The sequence below is a fragment of the Hylobates moloch genome, unplaced genomic scaffold (genome assembly GCF_009828535.3).
Source record: "Hylobates moloch isolate HMO894 unplaced genomic scaffold, HMol_V3 SCAFFOLD_5, whole genome shotgun sequence".
Lineage (NCBI taxonomy): Eukaryota > Metazoa > Chordata > Mammalia > Primates > Hylobatidae > Hylobates > Hylobates moloch.
Genome location: NW_026652280.1, coordinates 140,728,998 through 140,752,986, shown reverse-complemented (window position 1 = coordinate 140,752,986; position 23,989 = coordinate 140,728,998). Strand labels below are relative to the sequence as shown.

The window sequence follows — 23,989 nt, the reverse complement described above, 5'->3', positions numbered from 1 at the left end:
ATCAAAGATATACACTGCATCCTGAACGTCTGCTGAATTTAACCATCTATTTTTATGGTAACCAAAGAGACTTCCCAGGGGCATTGCTGCAGATAGCTAGGAGGTTGGCTCTAAAATTTTTTTAATGACTCAAAGTCCTTATTTCCAGTGCTATCAAATAAATAATACTTATATTTGCAGAGGCATTCAATGAACTCCGAGATAGAAGACTTGCCCAAGTAGTTATAGTTACTTAGCCACTTATGAAGTAAAAGGTAGACCCCAGAGGATTTATTCTCTGACTGTCTCCCTGACAAAGGCATTTGGGGCACAGGAAGGCACCTGGGTCACAGGGAGATCTGTCTAGGAGACCGGTTCTTGGTGTCAACCGGGCTCCTGGGAAGATTTCCACCCATGGATTTCCTAGAGGCGAATCAGCACCACCAACTTCCCGTAACAGAGGTAACACCTTTCTCCAGCAAACAGAGAATGATCCGAGTGGTAAAAACTCAGCTCTTCTGTTAAGAGCATTTGCTGGTTAAAATAAAGGAGCTCATCCACAGTGGGAGTTTACATTCTGGGCTCCTAAGGGAAACTTTCAGACAGGCCCCTCTTATCCTCCAAATTAGTTTGTTCTTGGAAAAGAGCCCATGTCTTGAGTTGACCTCTTTCATTTAAGATGAGACTTGGCCATTTAAGATGTTCTCTTTAATGTTTGAGTTCTGTTGTTGTTGGTTTCCCTTTAAAAGCAGGCATACTTATACAGATTCAGTATTACAAGAAATACAGAATGCCAAACATGAAGCTTCCTAGTAAGGCCCCCTTCTTTCTCTCTCTCTCTCACACATGCAAACACACACACACACACACAGCATGGAGAGCCACTTTTAAGCACATAGTGTATATTCTTACAGATTTGGGGATGTGTCCACTTGCCATTTACTCATAAATAATTAATAAATAAATAAGATTAGAATACACATATAGCTTTGCATTTATTATACCTTGAAAGGTATTTAATGTTGATCCATGTAGTTTTCCCTCAGTCTGTGTAATGGTTTCATAGACTTTCATTCCATTATTGAAGTCCCATAGTTGTTTAAATGCTGCACCTGGCTGTGCCCACCCAAAAGCCATACCCCATCTCCTTGACTCCTCGTCAGCAAAGCCTCAGATCTGTCTGGGTGTTCTTCCTCCCATAAGTTCTGGGAAGGCAATGCCCTGTCTCCACCCTCAACCAAAGGATAATATCAGGACTTGCATGATGATCTCATTTCGTTTTCAATGATGGGTTGTAACTCATTATTGATCAATGATACTGAAGGAGAAATCTTCTGTGGGGAGAGAAACTTCTGAGAAAGGAAATCCTTGATAATAAAAAGAGATCAGTAGAAGAAGTTCCTTCTTCTTTGCTGAACATCACCTTTCCTGAGCCAGGAAGGAAACATGACTGACACACTGGAGACAGTGGAGCAGCAAGGCAAAAGCCTCAGGGTCCCTAAAGAGATCCTTGAGCTGCTGGATTACCTAGCCCTGGACCCAGCTGCCATCCAGACCTCTTGTTTGGTGGATAATAATCTCCCCACTGTTTAAACTATTTTTGTTAAGCTGTTACTTGCAGCCAAAACTATCCTAACTGATATATTTGGGTCTTTTTTTGCCTATTGACTTCATAAATAATACAACAATGGCTACTTCCAAAGGAGAAGAAAGTACTTTCCGAGATGTGAATGAATGAACAAACAAATATTTGGCAGGAGTATAATTCTTTCATTCATTTACTTATCATTTGCTGAGTGTATAGTGCATGACAGGCCACGGGCCAGCCAGACGAGGTGGCCAAACAAAGAAATAATAAGACATTGTCCCTAGCCTCAAGGATGTCACACCTAGCAGAAATGTCCATGTATAAAAATAATCCTGGTACACTGTAACAGTGCGAGAGAACCTAGTAATATGAGAGCATAGAGGGTAGTCAGAGAAAGCTTCACAGAAGACAAAACATTCGAAGTGGGTCTGGAAGGATGAATAAGAGTTTACTATTTGGGGTTAACTCCAGAAGTGGAAAAAACCACCATATTGGAAGCCTTGGGGTACTCTCAAAGTCAGCAAATTTATATCCTCATGCAAGACCTGAGTCGTAACAGCCATTTTGCACCTTGTTTTTTATGGCTAATAAGAGAAAAAGCAAAAACAGGGACCTATAGGAGATGGGAGATGTGCCCCGGTGATGGGGACAGGCCTGTCCCTTCCATGGGAGATATCTTTGGAAATCCCCCATCTCCACGGTAATATGAGCTGCCAGCCAGCAGAGGGTGAATTAGCACTGGCACCATCAGATACAAGCTGGACACAGCTGAGTGCAAACAGGACACCACATCATCTGGGACAAGAGAGCAGACTGCTATGACAGGTTGGTCTCAGGCCGACAGGACCCAGCCTGGGCCTGACCCACTGGTGAGTCACCCAGGGCAGCCCCAGTTGACTCCTTGGATCCAGCAGCAAAGGCAAAACAACCAGAGAGAGGAAGCCTGGATGACTTGGTTACTGCCACCTGATGCTCTTGAGTTAGTGCCACAGGTCAGATTCCCGCAGGAGGCCAGCTCCTTAACAGCTTCCGGTTCCTCCTGGAGTAGTGTTCCTACTTACCACTAGCAGTGCACAGCTCTCTAAATCTAAAATCGTCCAGGATTTTAAAGCCTGCAGCAACGTGATAGGTAAAAAAAAGGCCACAGAAGCAGCTCCATTCTGGCTCCCTAAACCTCACCTATTCCCCAGGTGCAAAAGAACCATTATAGCTACACTCGCAAACAAAGTGAATGTCAAAAAAGGTATAAACAGCAAGTGTCTTAACATTCTGTATGGGCAAGAATTATAAAGCAATTCATAGTCTCTATATGTGCCATATTAATAATGATAACTGAATTAAAGAATTTGGATTATATTATTATGTCAATACACTTGGTCTAAACCATTTCAGGTGTTTGCATATGCTCCTAAGAATGTATTTAATACCTGTGGTTGCTCTCAGTGTCTGCCTAGAAGCTGTACATTCTCCTTCTGCTCTCATAAGTTTGAAGCCAGGTCCCTTGGCATGCTATGTAAACACAGCCATTTAAATAAATAGAACATGGCCCTGGTTCAGCACCAGCAACAGGAGCCACTGCTTTTTTGGGTGAGGAATGGTGAAGCCAAAAAAAGAAAAGGAAGAAATACCCTGTAACATTAGACAGATTGTAAGGAATTTTTCTGAATTTTGGCCAAGAAGCTAAGATTAGCAGTCATATTGCACCCTTTTTATAATAAACTTTTGGCCTCGATCACAGAAATTCATTCATTTAACATACATCTATATATCGGATATGGTTTGGCTCTGTGTCCACACCCAAATCTCATGTCCAGTTGTAATCCCCAATGTTGGTGGAGGGACTTGGTGGGAGGCAATTGGGTCATGGGGGTGGATTTCTCCCTTGCTGTCCTTGTGAGTTATCCTGAGATCTGGTTGTTGAAAGTGTGTAGCAATTCTTCCTTTGCTCTCTCTCTCCTGCCACCATGTGAAGATGTGCTTGCTTCCCCTTTGCCCTTCTGCCATGATTGTAAGTTTCCTGAGGCCTCCCCAGCCATGCTTCCTGTACAGCCTGTGGAACTATGAGTCAACTAAACCTCTTTCTTCATAAGTTACCCAGTCTCAGGTAGTTCTGTACAGCAGTGTGAGAACAGACTAATATAATATCTATCTATATCTATATCCATATTTATATATCTGTATGTCTATATCTATGCTCATATACACACAGAAATGTCTTTTATATTTCTGTTACAGGTTAAGCACTGGGAGGCACAGATGAATGAGGACTTGCCATCTAGGAGTCAGAGAATCAGCACAAATCTTGTCATGTCATAGCTGAAGAGCTGCCACCTAGACCTGTTCCTGCTGCTTTGCTCTGGTTTTCCCACGGCCTGTATGGAAGGGAACCAGGGTTGGGCCACCACCATTTTGTGCTCCCAGATTGGAGGATGGGTGAGGCCTCTCCATCCCAGCTTCCCTGGATAACTTCATTTAAGCTTATGACACATATTCTCTGAAAGGCAAACCCATGAGGTGTATTCACAAAGAGGACATCAAATCCCACTTGGAGTCCTATGTCATTAAACCATTACAGTCAGCCCTCCATATCCCTAGGTTCTGCATCCGTGGATTCAACCACCCGTGAATAAAAAATATCCAGAAAAAAAAGCTGATGGTAGTGTCTGTGCTGAACATGTTCAGACCTTTTTTGGTCATTTTTCCCTAAACAATACAGTATAACAACTATTTACATAGCATGTAGATTGTATTAGGTATATATAAGTAATCTAGAGGTGATTTAAAGTATAAAGGAGGATGTGCATAGGTTATATGCAAATAGTATGCCATTTTATATAAGTTATTTGAGCATCTCATCTATGGGTTTTGGTATCCATGGAGGTCCTGGAACCAATCCCCAACAGATCCCAAGGCACAAGTGTATTTAGCATTTTCGTATATCCTGTTTCATCTGCGTAAGACCCTGACGATTCCAAGATACGCTATCATTTTACATACCACTAAGAAAAATCAGCCACCTAGACTATGGCATGCCATCTGCAGTAAGATGGATTCTGATTTCAGAACTGTTAAAGGATTTTTTGAAAAGTACTTTTTAGAATCAACAAAATCCAAAGGCTTTCCTCTCCAACTAGACTGTGAGTTTCTAGAGGGCAGGGAACATACTTATAATTTTCTGTACTTTGCTGTGCCTAGCACAGTGTCATACACATAGAAAATACACTGTAAAACACTCAAATGAATGAAAGAAAAGTGAATAGTTAATATAAATCCTATGTTCTCTCAATAGAAAAGTGCACTGAGTAATCAACCAGCCCATTCAAGAAGAGGCAGGAAGGTCCCGATTGGGCCTTGTTCGTCCTATTGCGCCTAACACTGGAAACAGCCAGACTCGCTGAGTCCGGTGTGCCCTGGAGCAGGCGGGGAGGGAGCTTCCGAACCACAGCTTCTCCAGCACTTGGAGCAGCTCAAGGCCGTTCACCTTAAGGCCTGGTCAACCAGCTGCTGGCCAGACACACTGCAATGCCGGGCTCCCCAGGAACCTATTTATGTTTCTCCTGAAAACCAGTGTGTAATATCAAACTCCTGAAAGTAAAATCACAGTTTAAGTGGACCGTGGGAGCTGGCTATTTTGGGGAACCTTCTGGTGAGTTCTCTGGTAACGTCAATAACCACTCCCTGATTTATCTATTTTATAACTTTGGATTTTTGCGTATCCTGTTCCCTTAGAACAAGGCACACCCTTATATTGGGTTTCCCCACAGTAGAGTCTTTGTGCTGGGTCAGTGGCTTGAGGGGTTTTTGCCTCTCTCCCTTGAGAGTTCCTGTTCTGCTCAGGCCCCAGTTAGACTAAACCTCTTCCCCAGGTGCCAGGGCTTCCCTGCTGTGAAAGTAGCAAATGGAAACCACGTGTTGCTTTATTTCACTTTATTTTAGAATAGTTACTTCTGACCAGTTTCATTCCAACTTTTGAGAGATGGACCACAGAGAGATGCACGCTGCACACAACAGGGCATCAGTGGGCACGCCACATGTGTGCAGGGGCAAGGAATGTGCTTCACACATTCAACCCCTGTGTACTGAGCAACTGAGGCATCCCAGGTTCTGCACCAACTCTTTTGGGGACTGCAGAAATGTCCAAGACTCAGCCTCTGGCCTTGAGAAACTCACAGTCTAGTTACAGTAAGCTCTGCTGCATGATACCATGCAGGTCGGAGGCTGCTCCTTCCTGAGAGAGTTGGGGGAGGTTTTACCTGGGGTAGAATCTGGAAGTTGGGTGTTGGGAGAAAAGGAAAGGGCAAAGAGTCACCAGATAGTGAGGCAACATGCGCAAAGGCACAGGTGTGTGAGACCACGGGGACCAGGGAACGGTCAGACAGAGGGCACTCTGCAGCCTCCCCCTTTACTCCTAACCTGAGTCAGTTACAGGGAAGCTGAAGCCTTCCCTTGCCTGGGCCCATAATTGCAAGGTCTCCAGGGAAACCTAAACTTGATCTCCCAGATCTCCTGTTTCCCACAAACCTCTGAGCCTGCACTCCTCTCTCTTGTCCTGGTGCTGCTGGTGTTGCAGCACCCACTGACAGGAAATGGGGACCCTGAAAAGATCTTTGCTCCTGTAGTTTTGCAGGCTAGAAGGCGAGAGAAGCAGGAGAGGGCCAGTTAGGAGCACTGAGCATGGTTCCAGCACAGGGCTGTGATACCCACTTAGAAATGACCAATGACGTCCTGATACTTGCTTAGTCCCCTTTCCTGGTCCTTCCTAAATTGTCATATGCTTGAGAAGCCTGGGTGTCCCTATGTGCCTGGCCTGTTCCTCTGCATCTGCCCCCAGGGTATGATAATCCCTGGAATACACAAGCTCTCATGACCCCTTCAAAGTGGTGAGAGACATTAGAGGCAGTGCCCATGTGTCTCTCTGAGGCTTCAGTCATCATATCCCTAATCTCTGAGCTCAGTCTCCTGGGTTCAGATGTCAGGGCTAACTCCTTAATCCATAATCTCCTGGGCTAACTCCTGAGGGCTAGAGCCAAGTCCAGTCATCATCTGTGGACAATTCTCCCACTCACGATTGGCAGGCAGGGGCCATCTGTTTTACTTCTTAACACTAGTTGGGATAAGGATGCTAGAATTCATGGGGTGAATTGTGAGACCTTACACTTGGAAGTGACTTGGAGGTCCCTGGCTCCACCAACTGCCAGACCCCTTTCCCACCTCCTTGGCCAGAGGTGGTCCAGGCCTCTCACTGATGGAATTGTTGCCCGCTCTGCCTCTTTCCACAGCTCATACTACAGAAGTGTTAGCCACTCTTCTGACTATTAGCTTGACAGCCATCTCCTTATAGCTTTCAGTAACTGTTTAGGTTTTTCCTTCCAGCATTCCTTAGAATGAATTTAATCCTCTTTCATATTGCCATATTTAAGACCTCTAAATTATGTGCTTCTTCCCCATGTGCACTCTCAACCTTTTATTTCTTTCTAGGATAAACACAGCAGCTACAATTATTCCTCACATGATCTGTCTTCAGGACTTTCATTTCCCTGGTTGCTTGCTTCCAAATATACTTCAGTCTGTTAAGGTCACTCTAAAAATGAGATATTGATAGGGTAACAGAACCCTCCAGGTCTTCCCTGAGTGCCAACTGCAGCAAGTCTATCAGTTCCTGTAGGATCTTGAAGTGGACTTCTGTTTACAAATCTACCCTCCCTACTGAACCATGAGCACTTACTTTCTTGGTCTCTTGGTCCTCACATCCCCAACCCCCAATCCCCAAGCGGAACTAAAGGGCAGATGTAAATTTCAGAATCCAAGAGACAACACAGTATAGGAGAATTGTTTTAACTTTCTTGGTATTACCAGCTCCCAGCACAAAACCTAGGAGCCAGCAGGCACTCAATAACTGTATGGTCAATCAACCAGTACATTTGTTTAATGTAAGTACGGTAAGCTTGCATGTAGTTTCTTAGTAGTATGTCAATGTTTATGGTTAACTGCAATCTCATGGTCTATTTCATATGACCTTCTATAAGGAGAATCTGTCAGTTCTACTTGTAGTGTTGACTTTCCGTAACGTAAATTTAGGACCTGACATTTATGTAACAAACCCTTCCAAAATTGGGTGGCTTAAAACAACAACAATTTATAATTGTCACAATTTTGTTGGTTGATGAAGTTCAGCTGGGAAGTTACTCATGCGGTCACTCACCCAGGTGGGAGCTTGGCTGGGGCTGGAATGTTCCAAATGACCCCTCATTCTCTGGGGTCTCTCTTCTTGTGGCTTTTCATCACTCAGTATTCTACCCTGAGCTTCTTTACAGCCAAGGGGCTGGCTTCTAAGAGGGAGTGTCACAAGAAGACAAGCCTCAATGTACGAGAACCTATTAAGCCTCTGATTGCTCCAAACTTACTAACACCTTGTTGGTCAAAACAAGTCACGTGATCAAGCCCAGCATCAAGGTGGAAGGGAACTACATAAAGCCATGGACACTGGGAGGTAGTTCACTGGGGACTGCCAGTATCACAGTCTATCACATTTACCCTTATTAGATGTCATCGTTATACTTTTGAGAGGGAAGCTTTTGCTCACATCTTTACAAAAATTCAAATTTTTCAGGATATGGGCTCCATGATGATGGTGATGACAATGATACATCATTTACTGTCTACAGTATCCTAGGTTGTTCTTTGCATGTTTAAAATTTATATAAAAATCCCAAGGACAGAATTATTGCTCCCACTGAAGAGATAAGAAAAATGAGATTCACAGAGCCTCAGTAAGTTTCTTAGTCTCAATCTTAGCTGAAGGCAAGATTTCAACCTAGGTCTCCTCTTTAATTCCAAAGGAGGTGTTTTTTTCCACTGTACCATACTGGCTTTGAGTCTACTTTTGACTCAAGGAAACATATAATTCCCTGCAGAAGAGTGTTTTTCAAATTCTAATAAGGAACTCAAATAGTTAGACAATGCAAAATCACTTTTCTTTCTCTGGAGTTCAAGTGTTTAAATTTCATTTTGTTCTAGGGCATTTTGGTTTCTTTTGCTTTATATAGTGAGTTCTCCTGACTAGTGAAGGAGCCCAAAAGTGCTGATCATATAGTAGGGCTGGGATGTTTAAATATCTGGATGAAGGTTCTGATAAGACTTCATATAAATAGCTATAAGGCAGGGTTCCCATACAAAAAAAAATTGAGTTTGAACTTGAAGTTAGTCTTAACTCCATCTATACTGTCTGGATTGCCAATGTAATTGGCCTCCAAGTAGAGAACTATGCTTTTTTCTTTATCTACTCTGGTAAATTATTAAAGGGCTCTTCTGCCCAGGGGGAGATCATTAACTACCTGGGAGGTCTGGCAGGTGCAGCAAAGTGAACCAGGGCAGCTCTGGTTGGGATGGCAGGACTGAGCTTCCTCAGGCAGCTTCCACTGCTCAGGCAGAATGAGGGAAAGACCACCCCTGGGCAGGGCTGCAGGGATTGGGCTGGTGGGCAAGAATAGAGGTAAAGATGGGATGGAGGAAGAGTATCTCCCTGTCCAGCCTGAAAGTGGACTTCCAACTCTTTATGTCACTCAACTCCCATTTGCCTGATGGAATGTGTGCCATGTGCACCTGCATTTACCCACATTCCCTCCTTCCTCTCTTGGAGGGTGAAAGTGGAGGCAAGGACGAGTCCCAGATTGGCCAATGGAGAAACAACATTTGTGTGGATCACAAGGAGAGCACAGGAGGTGAGCAGGAGTGACAAAACCTCAGTTAAACCCGTCATCAACCCAACATCTTCACTATCCACATGAAGTGACACGGGAGGTTGCATGACATGGCCAAGCCCACCAACTTCCTTAGCACCAGAGATGGCACTAGAACCCACACCTGCCACCCCCAGGCAGGGCTTTTTCCTTGGCACTGGTGCAGTCACCAATCTCAGTAGCTTTCACGAGCCTACAATTGAAAGCACTTTTCTCTATGGCTTTACATCTTGGCCTTTAGGGCAGTAACCCACAGCCTAGTTAGTTTTCTTCTTCAGCCACCCTTCCCTTGTTTCTGTTGGAAAGTGGTGCAGCTATTGGAGGATTTGCTTGACTGAATGTGCTCTCTCAGCTTTTCAATCCATAGAACGGGCCCCAACTACACCCTTTCACTCCTTCCCTGCTCAAAGATCATGGAAGAATTCCTGAGGTAACATGTTCATCTTGGGTGAGAGTCATTCTTTACAATTCACCCCTGCGGTGAGCTCAGCCTAGTGCAGCCTCTCGTTTGTTCTGTTCACACACACACACACACACACACACACACACACAGTCATGCACGCATGCACATACGCATGCACACATGAGAAACACAAGAAAGCACCATTAAAAAAATTAGTGGATGATACTTTCCCTTTGTGGATGGTTACACCTCATACCAATCATGGGTTTAAGCTTGGTGAGGAAAGAGATGGACAGACATAGAAGCTGGGGAGAAAGATTTGTAATTATTTAAACTTATTGAATAGCTATGTGCCTGCTCCACTCTGAAAGTAGTGCCTGGGTTAAAAGTCTCTGTACCTCAGAAGGTCACCATCTATGGGAGACGTAGATCAAAACATATCATTTTAATCAGGAAGAGTTTGAGGTGTGGGAGGTTACATGGCCCAGGCCTGAGATGGAACTAGCACCCACATGTGCCACCCCCGGCACAGGGCTCGCTCAACCTTGGAGCTGTTGCCAACCTCAGTATAGGTATGAAGAATGTATTGGGCACACATGTTGAAAGCAATGTTTTTCTAGGGAATTTAGGAGCGAGAGAAGCAAGTGCAATTCCTTGTGGTGTCTCAACCACAAAGCCTCTTCTACCTGTAACAGACAGAGGAGGTGACACATGAGCTGAGTCTGGGATGACAAGCTCACAAGCTTTTGGGGTCAAGCATTCCAGGGAGAGGAGTCAGCCTGGGCAAAACCAAGGTGGCGCTCTCGGTAGGCCTGGGCCTCTGGCTAGTGGTTTCCTCCAACCCACACACTGTGCATGGAACCCACAGAAAGCAGCACAGCAGAGCATCTGCCCTCACGTTCTTCCTGGTGGAGGGCCTCCCAAGGACATTCTGCCTCAGGTTCTTATTGTCTGAGGTCACTGAGCCTCCTGAAAGTATTTCAGGAATGTGGAGGCCTGACTCACTCTCTTCCTTGAGTTCACAGTCTGAAGTTCATAAAACCTCTTCCCCCTTTAGTCATTCTTATTCAAACACCGGCCCACAAGCTTCACAGATGGAGCTGGCAGGAGGAATCTTGGGACGCATTTTTTTGCTCAGGATGTGAAAGTATATGAAGAGTTTGGGAGATCCAGGAGCAATCATTCACTAAGAGCCAGACCCCTGTGGCAGGGGCTGGCTAAACACAGAGACTGGCTGGCTCGCTCACAGAGCGGAGATCACTGGCAGAAGAGAAATGCCATGAAAGCATCCACTCTGTGCCTCAGTTTCCTCATCTGTAAACAGAGACAATAACCACACCTTCTTCAGAGAACTGGATGGGGAGTGAGTTAATCCACATACAGTAGTTAGAATACAGCCTGACATACAATAAGTGCTCAATAAATACTAGTTTATTGTTCATACTGTTGCTCATTGTTGGCAGAGTGAGTTGTCTACACACTAAGTGGTGTGGGGAAGAGGAGGCCTTCCTGGAATAGGACTGCGTGGGATAAACCTGAAAGGAAAACGTCCAATGCCATGTGTGAGTTGTCCAGACGGGAAGGTCTTTAGACATCACACACACACAGCAGGAGGGGCAGCTTGGGAGAGAAGAAACCCCAGTGGCACATCTGACCTGATGCCAAAATTTCAATGCATGCACTTCTTCCAGTTGGAAACAGTTATAAAAATGTCCAGAGAATTAACAAAGGGGATGCAGGAGAGATATTTGGAGTATGGGCTGGGCATACACATAGCCTAACATGGGGTTTCAAATTGGTGTTATTCACCTTACTTCTCCTGCTGCCGTGTAGGCAATGAAATTCTCAGTAAGGCAGGCCACAGACAGATCAGATGCTCTGTTTTCCTCCTTTCTGACTGCAGCTCAGTTTACAGGATTGAAAATGCTAGGAGACATCTAGCCTACCCTCTCCCCGCTCACACCGCACCATGCCTCAGAGCTGGTTTTGACATCTGTCCTAGAAGACATCATCCATTGCCTTGATTCATGGGTATGAGTCTAAGCAATCTTAACCACTGCTGGGATTCCATTTGGACAAGGAAAAGCTTTCTCTGCTTTTCAGAACACTCTACAGAGAAACCCTAACTTTAGCAAGGCTCTGGGGACCCCAGGGGAGATCCAGAGAAGTAAAGCACCCAGCCCAATGGAGCCTCCAGAATGCATTTGGAGGGACAGTGCTTTAGTTCTTCCCTTGACCTCAGTCTCTCTCGGTCATTCCTTGTCCCCATTCTACTCCAACTGGAAAGGCTGAGTAGCCGCTTCTGCGTATGTCTGTTATTGCAGTGACTACAAAGTAAAAATCTTAAATGAATTTGAAAGCCCTTAAAAAAAGAGTAAAAATAGTCCTAGTGGAAGAGATGGTTCAGGAGTTTCACAGAAGGGAATTAGAAGAAGCCATTACTGACTCAAAGAAAAAGATTACTGAATAGATAGGAGAAGGTAACCTCTGCCCTACTTTCAGACCAATGAGTAGATATAAATGACATTATACTCTCGCTTCATGAAAAGTAACTGGAGAGTTGAGATGAGGTGATTCTTGAAAGAAGGAAAGGCTATTAGATTCCTTACTATTAATCATTAAGATTCTTCAATTTTTTATTAACCAGCCTTTTTTTCTAATGACAAAATACATCCTTATGGTACATAATTCAAACCGTAAAGAAGGGAATAAGGTAAAAAGTAAAATTCCTTTTCTCCACTCCACACCCTCCTTCCCACACCTCCCTGAATACCACTTCCCTGCGGAAACCACTATTAACAGTTTCTTCGCCATCTTTCTGGAATTGCCTATGTATATTCCAACCTCCTCTGACAATCCTCTTTTTTACTCACCCACAAGAGGCCTTCCAACTTGGCATCTCACATCATGATACCGCCTTTGTCTGGGAAGCTCTTCTCCTCTTTGCATGGCTTCCTCATAGCTGCTACAAGCTTCTCGGAATTGTCAACTACTCAGAGAGGTCTCCTGTGACTTCTCTATTTAAATAACCCCACCATCATCACCATTCTCCACCCTGACACCACCAGTGTCTGCCCAACCTTTAGCACAATGTCTAGCACACAGTATTTGATCAATATATGACGGATGCATGAGTGAGTACATTAGGTACGTGCGCATGCACACATAAGCATGTGTTCTCCCCACAAAGTATAAAGGGGATGGTATTACAGAGAATTCTGTAATTTGCTTTTCTGCTTCACAACATATAATAAAAAACAATAATGATAATATTTCTTAAGCACTTACGTTCCAAGGACTATTCTAAGCATTTTACATGTATTCTTTCATTTAATTCTTACAACAGCCCCTTAAGGTGGTACTAATAGTACCCGACTTGCCAGATAAGGAAAAAAAGAAATGGAGACATGGGGAGGTTAAAACACAGCTTGCAAGTGGTAGAGTCATTGCATAAATTTACACTAATCATAAAATGGCTGTTTAGCCTTAATTCACATATTAAAATATTTTGTGGCAAAATATACTCAACATAAAATTTATCTTTTTAACAATTTTTAAGTGTACAGCTTAGTGGCATCAAGTATATTCACATTGTTGTGCAACCGTCGCCACCATCCATCTCCAGAACTTTCTCATCATCCCAAACTGAAACTCAGTACCCATTAAACATTAACTCTCCATGCTCCCCTCCCTCCAGCCCCTGGCAATCACTATCTTATTTCCTGTCTCTATAAATTTGAGCACTGTAGGTCCCTCATAGAAGTAGAATAATATAGTATTTGTGCTTTTGGGATTGGTGATTGGTTTGTTGCACTTAGCATGTCTTCCTTATTAATTAATTAATATCTAATGAATAATTTTATTGAGTAAAATATTTGAGCACATGAAACAAAATTCAAAAGGCATAGAATAAAAAAGCAAGTTCTCCTCCTACCTCTGTCTCTAGGTACCCCAGGGGCAACCACTCTTCCTAGTGTCCTTCCAAAGATGTTCTATGCATGTATAATTACATTATTTGTATGAGTCATATATGTATAATATATGTATAGCATACAATACATACTGTTCTGTTTCTTGCATTTCCCATTTAACTCTATACCTTGGAGACAGTTACATGTCAATGTACATAGAACTGCCCCTCAGTAAACATAATTTACATAATGTATCCAGCTGTACACTTACAGTATATTCACTTCGTATGTATGTTTCAACAGAAACATAATTTACAGTTCAAAACATAAATTATGTTTTTCTTGAAATATACATACAGAAAGTGAACAGCTGGATACATTTTCACAACTGAACATAACCCTATAAACAGTACCCTGAAGAAGAAACATTACCAGCATTACTAGTTTCCCAAAAGTCTCTCATTTTTTATTCCAGACGTTACTCACTGTCACCAATGGTAACTACTCTCCTGACTTAACAAAATAGATTAGTTTTGCCTATTCCTGTAGTTTTGTTGTTGTGGTGGTTTGTTTGTCTGTTTGTTTGTTTTTTAGAGACAGGATCTTGCTCTGTTGCCCAGGCTGTAGTGGCACAATCATATCTCACTATAACCTCCAACTCCTGGGACTCCTGGGCTTAAGTGATCCTTCTGCCTTGGCCTCCCAAACTGCTGGCATTACAGGTGTGAGACACTGCACCAAGCCCTGTTCATGCAGTTTTTATGAAAATAATCCTGCTGCATACACTCTTATGTCTGGCACACTTCACTCATCCTTATGCCTATGAGATTCACCCACGTCATTGACCTTCAGTTGATCCTTAACAACATCTTTGGATAAGTGAAGGCCCTTGCAGCTGTGGATGAGCCCAGCTGGCCTGAGGTCTTATACGTCATACCCACCTTCTCTCAATCTTGCCCTCACAACCTTTGAATTTCTATAAAGTGCTTTGTAAATGCCTTAAAGAGTCCACATGTATCCAAAATTCATCTCCAGATGTATCTAACGATGAAAACCAGCAGCCCCAAGCTGAGGTTTGTGTAGAAAGTTACATCAGAGTGAGGAAGGGGGAAGGAGCACAGCCTTCCCATTCTGATCAGTGTCTCTGCGGCCGCAGCTCAATAAGACATGCTTTTTGAGGCCTCATCCACTCAGCCCAGAACTCAAATCTCAAATTCCCCAAACATGAGGAATCATGACAAAGCACTGGTTTGCATTCTCTTGGCAAATGTTACTTTAAAAGTAGAGTCAAAACTACTTCCAAGCAAAGAGCAAAGCAGCTTTAACCAATATCAGCAAAGGGTCTAAGAAAAAAGATGTGGCTAATGTATTCCGTCTGTTTGTTTGCTTTCTTGTGCCCTAAGACTCAGGAGAAAATATCAGTTTGGGAAAGAAGTCATAACACATGGGGCAGGAACAAAATACCAACAGAGCGAAGTTGCACATGCTGTCCAACCTGGTGTCCTGCTTATGAATTTGAAATCCCAGACCTTCACATGAGTCCCCAGCCTCACCCCATCCCTAGCCTGGCACAGACAGGAATATCTATTTCCAGATATGAGCTGTTACATAGCAGAATCAATCTGTACATCCGTGTGGGGCCAATCGTCAGTGCTCTGATTGGCTCATCAGCCAACATGCAGGGCTGCATTCCTGTGGTTCACCCTTCCAGAAGGGCCTTTCCCAACACCACATGCTGCCTGTGCAGGAAAGGGGGAGGCAAATGATGTGTCTCATGGCACCACAGACTCTGTTTTACCAGAATAATACTGTTCTTTGGCCCACTGCATCCGTTCTCCCCACATGGGCCTTTTCCTCACATGGATCCTAAAAGACCTCTCCTCTATTTACCTGCCAACCTGTAACAGATAATTATAGTGGCTGCCAGATATCCCTTCAAATTGGTCGTGATCTCATTTGGTTATTCTAGCAGCAAAAAAAAGTTACAGAAAACCCAAGATAATATTAAAAAAAAAAAATCGTCCACTGGCTTTCACCTTTCTTGTGGCAGGCAAGAAAAGATAGGAAGAATAAGCATAGGAAAAGAAAAGTAAGAGCTTGTGGGGCAAGTTGAAAACAAACCTTACCAAGTCCAGAAAGAATTTTCCATTTAAATGCTTTATAACAATTTTCTCTGACGAGTAGTAGAATGTTGAATAAGACATGTTACTTTTTAGTGACTTTTAAATCTGGCATCTATTGAAAGGTGTTTCATACCCACTGCAGCCAAGAGGAGAGGGTGCAGGGGAGATCACATACTCTCCCAGAAAGGCAGGGATAGAAAGCCCCTGTCACCAGTGTCTGCTGTTTCTCTGGCCCAGGAACCTACTCCTGGATAACTACACACTGTTCAGCTGTATTGAATGCAATTATATCACATTCCTTCCTGGAAATTTCTCCAAAAAGAGAGCAGAGATGAGAAATACTCATAAAGCTTTCACTGGGGCACACAAGCTGAACTGGCAGGAATCTGAAGAAGGCAAAGCAATGGAATGTTAACCTCGAATGAGTGAACAGGAGATAAGCAAACATCAGCTGACAGAGCAAACACCCCGGAAATATGACCTGCCTACCCTGGGAAGGGCTAGCACTCTTGAATTAGCCTTTAAATGGAAGGTTCTTCCTGACTCGGGTTTTGAAACCAACACTGAGCAAAAGCCTCAGTCTTCATTCCTGAGATGAAGTTTAGAGTGCAAAAGATTTCGAGTGCAAAAGATTTTGAGAGTTGGTTAGAGCCCGAGGACAAGCCTCTTGTGAACAGAAGTTCCAAGAGTCAACAGTAGCTGGCAGCAGACAACCTCTTCAGGCTGAAGGGTGGCAGAACCCAAGATGGCTAGTGCAGAAGGCATCTGAGAGATGGCCCAAGGCTGTCCTTTGCTTTTAGATGAGGAAAAGGTCCAGAAAGGGCTGTCTAAGATCACATAGCTGGTTAATGACAGAGCTGGGAGTAGAGCCACACTGAGCTAAGTTGTATTCCTACATCTCTACCAATGTGTAACCCAAATCAAAATAATTGGGGGGCAGAAGAAAGGGGAAACGTTATGGTCTTTGGAAGTCATTAGTAATCCTATCATTAGACACATAATTAATATCATTTGCTAAGTAAACATACTAATGTCTTAAATGTGAGAGGCAATGTCTATTGCACTAATGAGGTGACTAGTACCATGGCCATTTATGGCAGATATATTTTTTCAAATTTAAGACTTTAGCATACACATATACATATGGAGAGAGAAAGATAGAGTTGATTTACATAATATATTTCCCATCTAAACACACACCTTGACCATTTTGCCAGGAAAATAACCAAACAACTTCCATTGCGGTATACAAAGAATGATGACAAAGTTACGTGGCTTGTAGTTTAAAAAGAAAGTTTAGGTTGTGTGTGGTGGCTCACGCCTGTAATCCCAGCACTTTGGGAGGCCAAGGCGGGTGGATCACCTGAGGTTGGGAGTTTGAGACCAGCCTGAGCAACATGGAGAAACCCTGTCTCTACTAAAAATACAAAATTAGCTGGGCATGGTGGCACATGCCTGTAATCCCAGCCACTCGGGAGACTGAGGCAGGAGAATCACTTGAACCCAGAAGGCAGAGGTTGCGGTGAGCTGAGATCACACCATTGCACTCCAGCTTGGGTAACAAGAGCATAACACAGTCTCAAAAAAAAAAAAAAAGAAAGTTTTAAAACAAAATTGCTTGGGTCCCTCCACCCTGCCTTTTCACTCTCTATTAGTTTTTAAAGAGTGGCTTGAGTCACAATGAAGGTGGAGAAAAAGCAGAAGCAAAGACAGAAGCCCATTCAATCAGGACTACATATGCCCTCGCAGGTGAGGAACAGTTGGCCCAATTGTGAAGTCTCCAGGCTGGGGCAAGGAGGGAACGCATGCCCAGGAAAAGCACGGGTGCGCTGGGATAGTTTATATGCTTATTTCTGAAGGCCCATCAAGGGACTAAGAGAAACTAGAATGTCCTGTTGAGGGAGGATGCAGACTTTTTCCCTCATTGTTTCCTAATGTAGGTTAGAACACTGATGGTCTAGAACACTGAAAAAGATCTTTTGTATTCTATTCAAGATAGATGAATGACAGTACAGTCACAGCCAGTTACAGCTAGAAGGACCTCATAAGTCACCTAGTCTGACATCTTCATTTTCCAGATCAAAAAATGGGGTGCAGATAGATCTAGCAACTTGATTAAGGTGGCCACAAGCTCTCAGAGTGTGTTTTGCCAACCTCTAGTGAGTATATTGGGGCTGGGGGGTGGGGTGCACAGGCAGCATTCCAATAGGTCTGTAGATCTTTCGAAATGCAAGCCAAAATGCACAAAGGTATGTGCAGAGTACTTGCCTGGTTGATTTCATAAATTAACTTGAAAATTAAAATGTTACAATTATAATAATTATCCAGTCTTCCAAAAGTATTCATCTGGAGTGTAAGCACTTTAAACATGATCTTCTGTTCTCCTAAAGGTGCTGGAGCACGGGAAGGCTAGCCTGCTGCCAGCCACATGGAGTGGGAGGATCACGGAGCCTGAAGCTGAGAGGCCACAGTGCTGCACCTGACATACATTACCAACTTGCCATGCAACTTCATCTCATTGACTCCGCATTCCCACTCTTTGGAGTGGATCACCTGCAGTTCCCTTGACAACTGAGAGTCTGTACTTTTCTGTATTGTCCAGTGTGATGACAACTGTCTACACAACCAAGTCTGGCCAGCACTGAACACACTCAGCTTCCCCACAGTGCCCAAGTCTCAAAGCCCAAACTGCAGCCAAATCTTGGCAGAGTGTTGTCCTCTGGTCAGGCCAGAGCACCTTTCTGAAGGACCTTTCTGAACATTTTTAGACCATTCGATGAATGACCCTAAATTCTTGGCGCATAATTGGGACTGCTGCCATCACTCCAGAAACATTTATTAAGCACTTACTGTGTACAGTGCTCAAGACCTGCCATCTTGTTTCCATCTTGACAACAATGATGCACAGTAGTAGGGGTTGTCATTCCCTGTTTCAGAGAAGAGTAAAGGTCAGCCGTGGCCCAGTAACTTGCCCAAGGCCACACAGCTACTGGGTGGCAGAACTGAATTAAACCCTCCACTTTTTGACTCTAACACCCTTGCCTCCCTCCTTAGGGCACAGGCACACCCAGCCAGGCTGAGAGGCACTCAGGCACTCCTGAACTTCATGTTTGTCATGCATACATATGACTTCCTTCGACTTCTCTGCAAATTTCCACCATATGCATTTCCATAGCAACACTGCAACACAAACATGGTGTAATCTTTGTCCACTGCGGTACATAGCTTGAAAGGTTTTTTTGTTTTGTTTTGTTGTTTTGTTTTAAATAAAAAGGAGCTGCATATGTATACAGCTGACCTGGATCCCATGGCAACAAATAACAGACATAAACTTGAGTTCTTTTCCTTTCCTTTCCTTTCTCTAAATCTTTTTATTCTTTTCTCTTGTTTGTGTGGTAATAGTTTAGAATATCAAAAACTGGGTTGCACCATTTGCGATTAAGCAGGGCCCCAATTCAGTGACCGCTGCGCCGCCAGCCTGGCGCGGGCCTCCTACAAGACAATGGCCAAGACCTGACGCGCGAGCGCCAGCCCCAGCCCGGGAGTCTCGCCGCTGGCGCTTGACGCACGCGGAGACCGGGGGGTCATGCCCTAGCTTTGTGGAACCTGAGGGCGGTTCGGGTCAGGTCCCCGCGGGAGGACAGGTGCGACCTGTCCCTCAGGACCGACGGCGTGTGGCTGCGGGGGCAGGGGGTGCCCCTCTCGGCCCGGCCGCTCCAGCGAGGAGACGCTGGTAAGTCCCACTTCTGCCATCGCCGTGGGCCTCCTGGGCACGCCCGGCTGTGGGGCGTGCCCGCCCCAGGTTACCCTCCCGGCGACCCTCCGAGGCGGTATTGCTGTCAGACACATTTTACAAATGCAACTCTCCAGCCTAACGAAGGCCAGCACCTGGCCCACGCCCACAGGCTGGGAAGGGAGAGTGCAGGGATTAGAATCCAGCACTTTTTAAAGATTTTGTTTCACTCTACTTCCCATGGCTCCTTGCCCCAAGGTCACTGTGGAACTATCTCTGCCCAGGATCACTTATCTGAAGCTGGTGTTATGCTTCCTTCCCGGGCAGTCCCTGGGTGCAGCTTCCGGACGGGCTAGCTTGAGAGGCATTCCCTTCCCTGGCTGATGCAGGAAGGTGGCTTTGTCTGTCTGTGGTCCCTGGTTCTCTCCTCTGATTCTCCCTCTTCCCAGAGCCCCAGCTTTTAAAGGCTTCATATTCCTGATAAATGGAGATCCACTGACATGAAGAAATTCTCAAGCAACTAGGCAACTGGGATTGTGCAGGGGCTTGCCCCTGATCCTATAGTAAAATGTCCAGCCCTCACTAGCTAAAGGTGAGGAGGAATTTCACTGGGGAAATGTCATTCTTTGTTTCACTGTCATGAATCCAGTGAAACTTATCACCAGAAATGCTCCTTGGCTGCTTCCTCGCTGAAATTGTGCTGAGGTATCTGATGGCCCACTGAGGTGGTGGGTAGGAGGTTGGACAGCCAAGTGGTGATAAGAAAACCTACCATTTCGGTAGTAATCACTTGGTGCCAGGTGCTCTGAGCAGCTCTCTATAACACTGCCTTCTCATAAACCCCAAAGGCAGGATCATTCTATTATTATATAGTCATAATATTAATATTAATATACTATTAATAATAAATTTATTCTTGCTTACCACGTGAGGGATCCAAAGCTTGAAGAGGTCACCTATCCCGTCTAGATCCCGCTTCTGACTCTAGAGCCTGTCCAGGAGTGATTTCCCCATAGAAGGGAAAGGGGGCTGCTCAGTAGAGAACAGAAATAAGATTGTGCCAGGAGAGATCACATTATTCCTCAGACTCTCAGGCCGATTTGCACAGCTTTAGGATAGGTAGAGGGAGAAGAGTGGAAACACCCCTATCTCTTTGTCCAAGTTCACAGCGAGATCCAAGGCTCAGTCAGGAAGGCTCTTCATTTAGTCAATTGTTTTCTGTTTTCAGAACTAAAGTGGAAATGACCCAGTATGGAAGGAAAATAAGCACCGAATAAGCATGATCTGCCTTGGTCACACAATTAAAATACATATGCTGCTAAAGGTACACCACTCTTCCACCCACCCCTTCAGAGTAAGAAATGCCCTTTTTGCCCTGGAAGCCTACTGAAGTATTCTACTGGGGAAGTATTCTACTGAAATATTCTAGTGGGGAAGTCCCTGCCGCTTCTGAAGGAACACTGAAAGAAACCTTATTCCTTAGAGTGCAGTCACTCAAAGGGTTTATTCTAGAAATGCAGAGAGGCATTAGAGATGGTATGTGAACAAAAGCAGGACAGAGGATGCACGCCCAGATGCTGTCTTGGCCAGGTTGCAATTTGAATGATCTAATATTTTCTGGCTTCTTCTTGCTTTGCTTTTCCAATTTGGTTTGGATATTTGCATTACTGTATTATTTTCCCTGTACAATTGCTGTTGTCTATACACAATTAGGTCATTTTCACAGTTGGGTGAGGACACACTTCAGAAGTGAGATGAGCTACAGCTGCTAGCTGGTTCCCTCCTGGGATGTGTACTTAGATCCCTTTCTTGTTGGTGCCAAAGACTACCTGTACCCAGGACCTGAAAATTTTAATCTAAGTCACCTAACGGGTGGAAAGAACTACAGCATCCCCTTGTAATGGTAGGTAAGAGACATCTTGTAAGTTTTGGGTTGATTTGCTGATCAATGGTTCCTTGGGCCTAACCCCATATTGTTAAGCTCCAAACAAAAGAAAGGACTGTTTCCCAGTTGCTTGTGGCTTCTTGGTCCATGAAGTTCTGCTGAAATGGACCCTGGGCAAGGAAAAAGAAATGGGAAGTTATAGAGGGGAGGAAGGGTAAGCTGCCCCTAGACGTGAGCCCAGAATTTTACAAGCAAGTATAGAAGCTGGCCTTTGAACAACGACCTTGAAGAGTGAGAAAAAAGGGATCCCAAAGGAATGGAGGCTTACTGTGCAGATGAATACTGATTATGGCCATGTTCACAAAGTACCGTGTAACACCTCAACGGTGTAAAATCTCACTAATACATACCCCACTAATTCAGCCTTCTCAACTGTCTGGAATATGTGGCCTTTTGGGTAAAGCCAGGGCTAAAATTCACTTTTGTGCTATCTCCAAAAATAAAGTTGGGCTAAACAAATAGAAAGGACAGGCTGCTATTAAAGTCACTGGGGAAGCCCCTGACTCTTCAAGTTCATAATCAGACATGATCATATCCAGCTGATTAAATGCCCCATTATGGGCAGGACCATCTCTCTGGCTCAGCTTGTTTCCTACTTGCTTCCTCTCGTGGTACCTTAGGTCTGCATCTATGACATTGACCTTGTTTCTCCTCTCCTCTTTTCTCTTTTTTTTTTTTTTTTTTTTTTGAGACAGAGTCTTGCTCAGTCACCCAGGCTGGAGTGCAGTGGTGCTATCTCAGCTCACTGCAAGATCTGCCTCCCAGGTTCACACCATTCTCCTGCCTCAGCCTCCCAAGTAGCTGGGACTACAGGCGCCCACCACCACGCCTGGCTAATTTTTTTGTATTTTTAGTAGAGACGGGGTTTCACCATGTTAGCCAGGATGGCCTCGATCTCCTGACCTTGTGATCTACCCGCCTCGGCTTCCCAAAGTGCTGGGATTACAGGCGTGAGCCACCATGCCCGGCTCTCTTTTCTCTTTTTATCCAAATTATTCATTCATCATTTATGCAATAGATATTGTGCTCCTTCTATAACTCAAGCACGTGCTAAATGCTGGAGTTACAACAAGTAAATACGGAATATTTGCTCTCAGGGAGGTCATAGTCCAATGTGGAAAACTGATGATACAGTGTGATAGACATGGAGACCCACATCCAAGCATGGAGTGATGCCTGAATGATGAGGCAGCTAAGACTCAGAGAAACTGAAGACTTTTTCCAAGTTCTCTCAGTTGGCTGATGACAGGGTTGGAACTGAAGAGATCAGTCAGAATAAAAGCCTGGTCTTCTGCCACTACCTCCTTGAGACTTCCCAGACTCCCACGTTTGGGGGCTTCTCCTCTTGTTCTTTCTATCCAGTTGCACGTAGTTCATACTCACTCTTTTCCTAGCACTGATCTATTCCTACCTCAGTAGAATTCACATTTATCACTAAAGCCAGGCATCTGCCCTATCTCCCTCTAGGGATTGATGTGCTGATAAATTGAGCTAATCAATGTAAAAGTACTTTGAGAACTACACTGCAACACAAACCTAAGTCCCAAAACCACAATCTAATTAACATATTAATTTAATCAATGTGTCAGTCAAAATATCAATCAAATTAACATTAATTTAATCAATGAATCAGTCAAAATATCAATCACGAATCAATACAAGGTTCTGTGGGAGATGAGGCATGTCTTCATATATAGCATGGCCCCATCCCTAAAGGAATTTATGGATGAGTTGGTGGTAAAAAGTTAAAGAGGAAAGAAAGTAGGCATTTATTGAGTGCCTATCATGTAGTATGCACTGTGTTATCTGCTTTTCCTTATATTAATCTCACAATAATCCTCACAACATTCTAGGAGGTAGTCATTATCTTCTTCAACGTTTGGATAGAATGTTTCGATAGAATGCCCTCCCCCAATGCCTCTCTGTTCAAGCACAAGAAAGGCATAATAGCTAAAAGGCCTTGGATCAGGGCTCAAACTGAATTTGTATCCAGGCACTGCCAATTACTTTCTGTATACTCTGAGGAAATTGCTCAAATTTTCTGCACCTCAGTTATAAAATCAGGATGATAAGAATAATACCAATTGTATGCTTTGTTGTAAGGATAAGGTGACCATATATGTTGACGTATTTGCCACAGTGGCTGGTCCAGAGTAAGCACTAGATAAAAGTTAAGATACTATTATTACTATCCAGCTCCAACTCCTTTTTATCTGCAGTCTTCCCAGATCTCCTATCGAAATTAGTCTCTTTTACCTCTGTATCTTCACATCACTATAGGCATGCTTCTCATCATGTTCATATATGTACCTGATTATTACTGCTTAGCACAGAAAAAATAATAAATGTAGGCGATTAGATGAATGTCTCCCAGAATGATATCACATGCTCATAGAAGGAAGGAGGTATTGTGTTTCTAGCTATAAGGCAGACAAAATGCCTGGATATTATAGATAAAATATACTTTCAAATGCCTAGTCAACTCTCACGTAAATTGGAGAAACCCCCAAGGGGACACGCACACACACACACACACACACACACACACACACACACACACACACACAC

General features: G+C 44.0%; 1 protein-coding gene across 3 annotated transcripts in view; it reads right to left on the bottom strand.

Moving 5' to 3' along the window:
• Positions 1-23,989, bottom strand: part of ZNHIT6 (zinc finger HIT-type containing 6) — a 116,516-nt gene that overhangs the window by 13,566 nt on the left and 78,961 nt on the right. For 2 of the 3 annotated variants that reach the window (XR_009213695.1, XR_009213697.1), the window contains 2 exons: positions 20,401-21,531; positions 18,454-18,670 (listed from right to left, as the gene is read on the bottom strand). The gene's annotated coding sequence lies outside the window, so the exon portion shown is untranslated. Of the gene's footprint in view, positions 1-18,453; positions 18,671-20,400; positions 21,532-23,989 lie in introns of those variants that run through there. The other variant, XR_009213696.1, reaches the window with a different exon arrangement.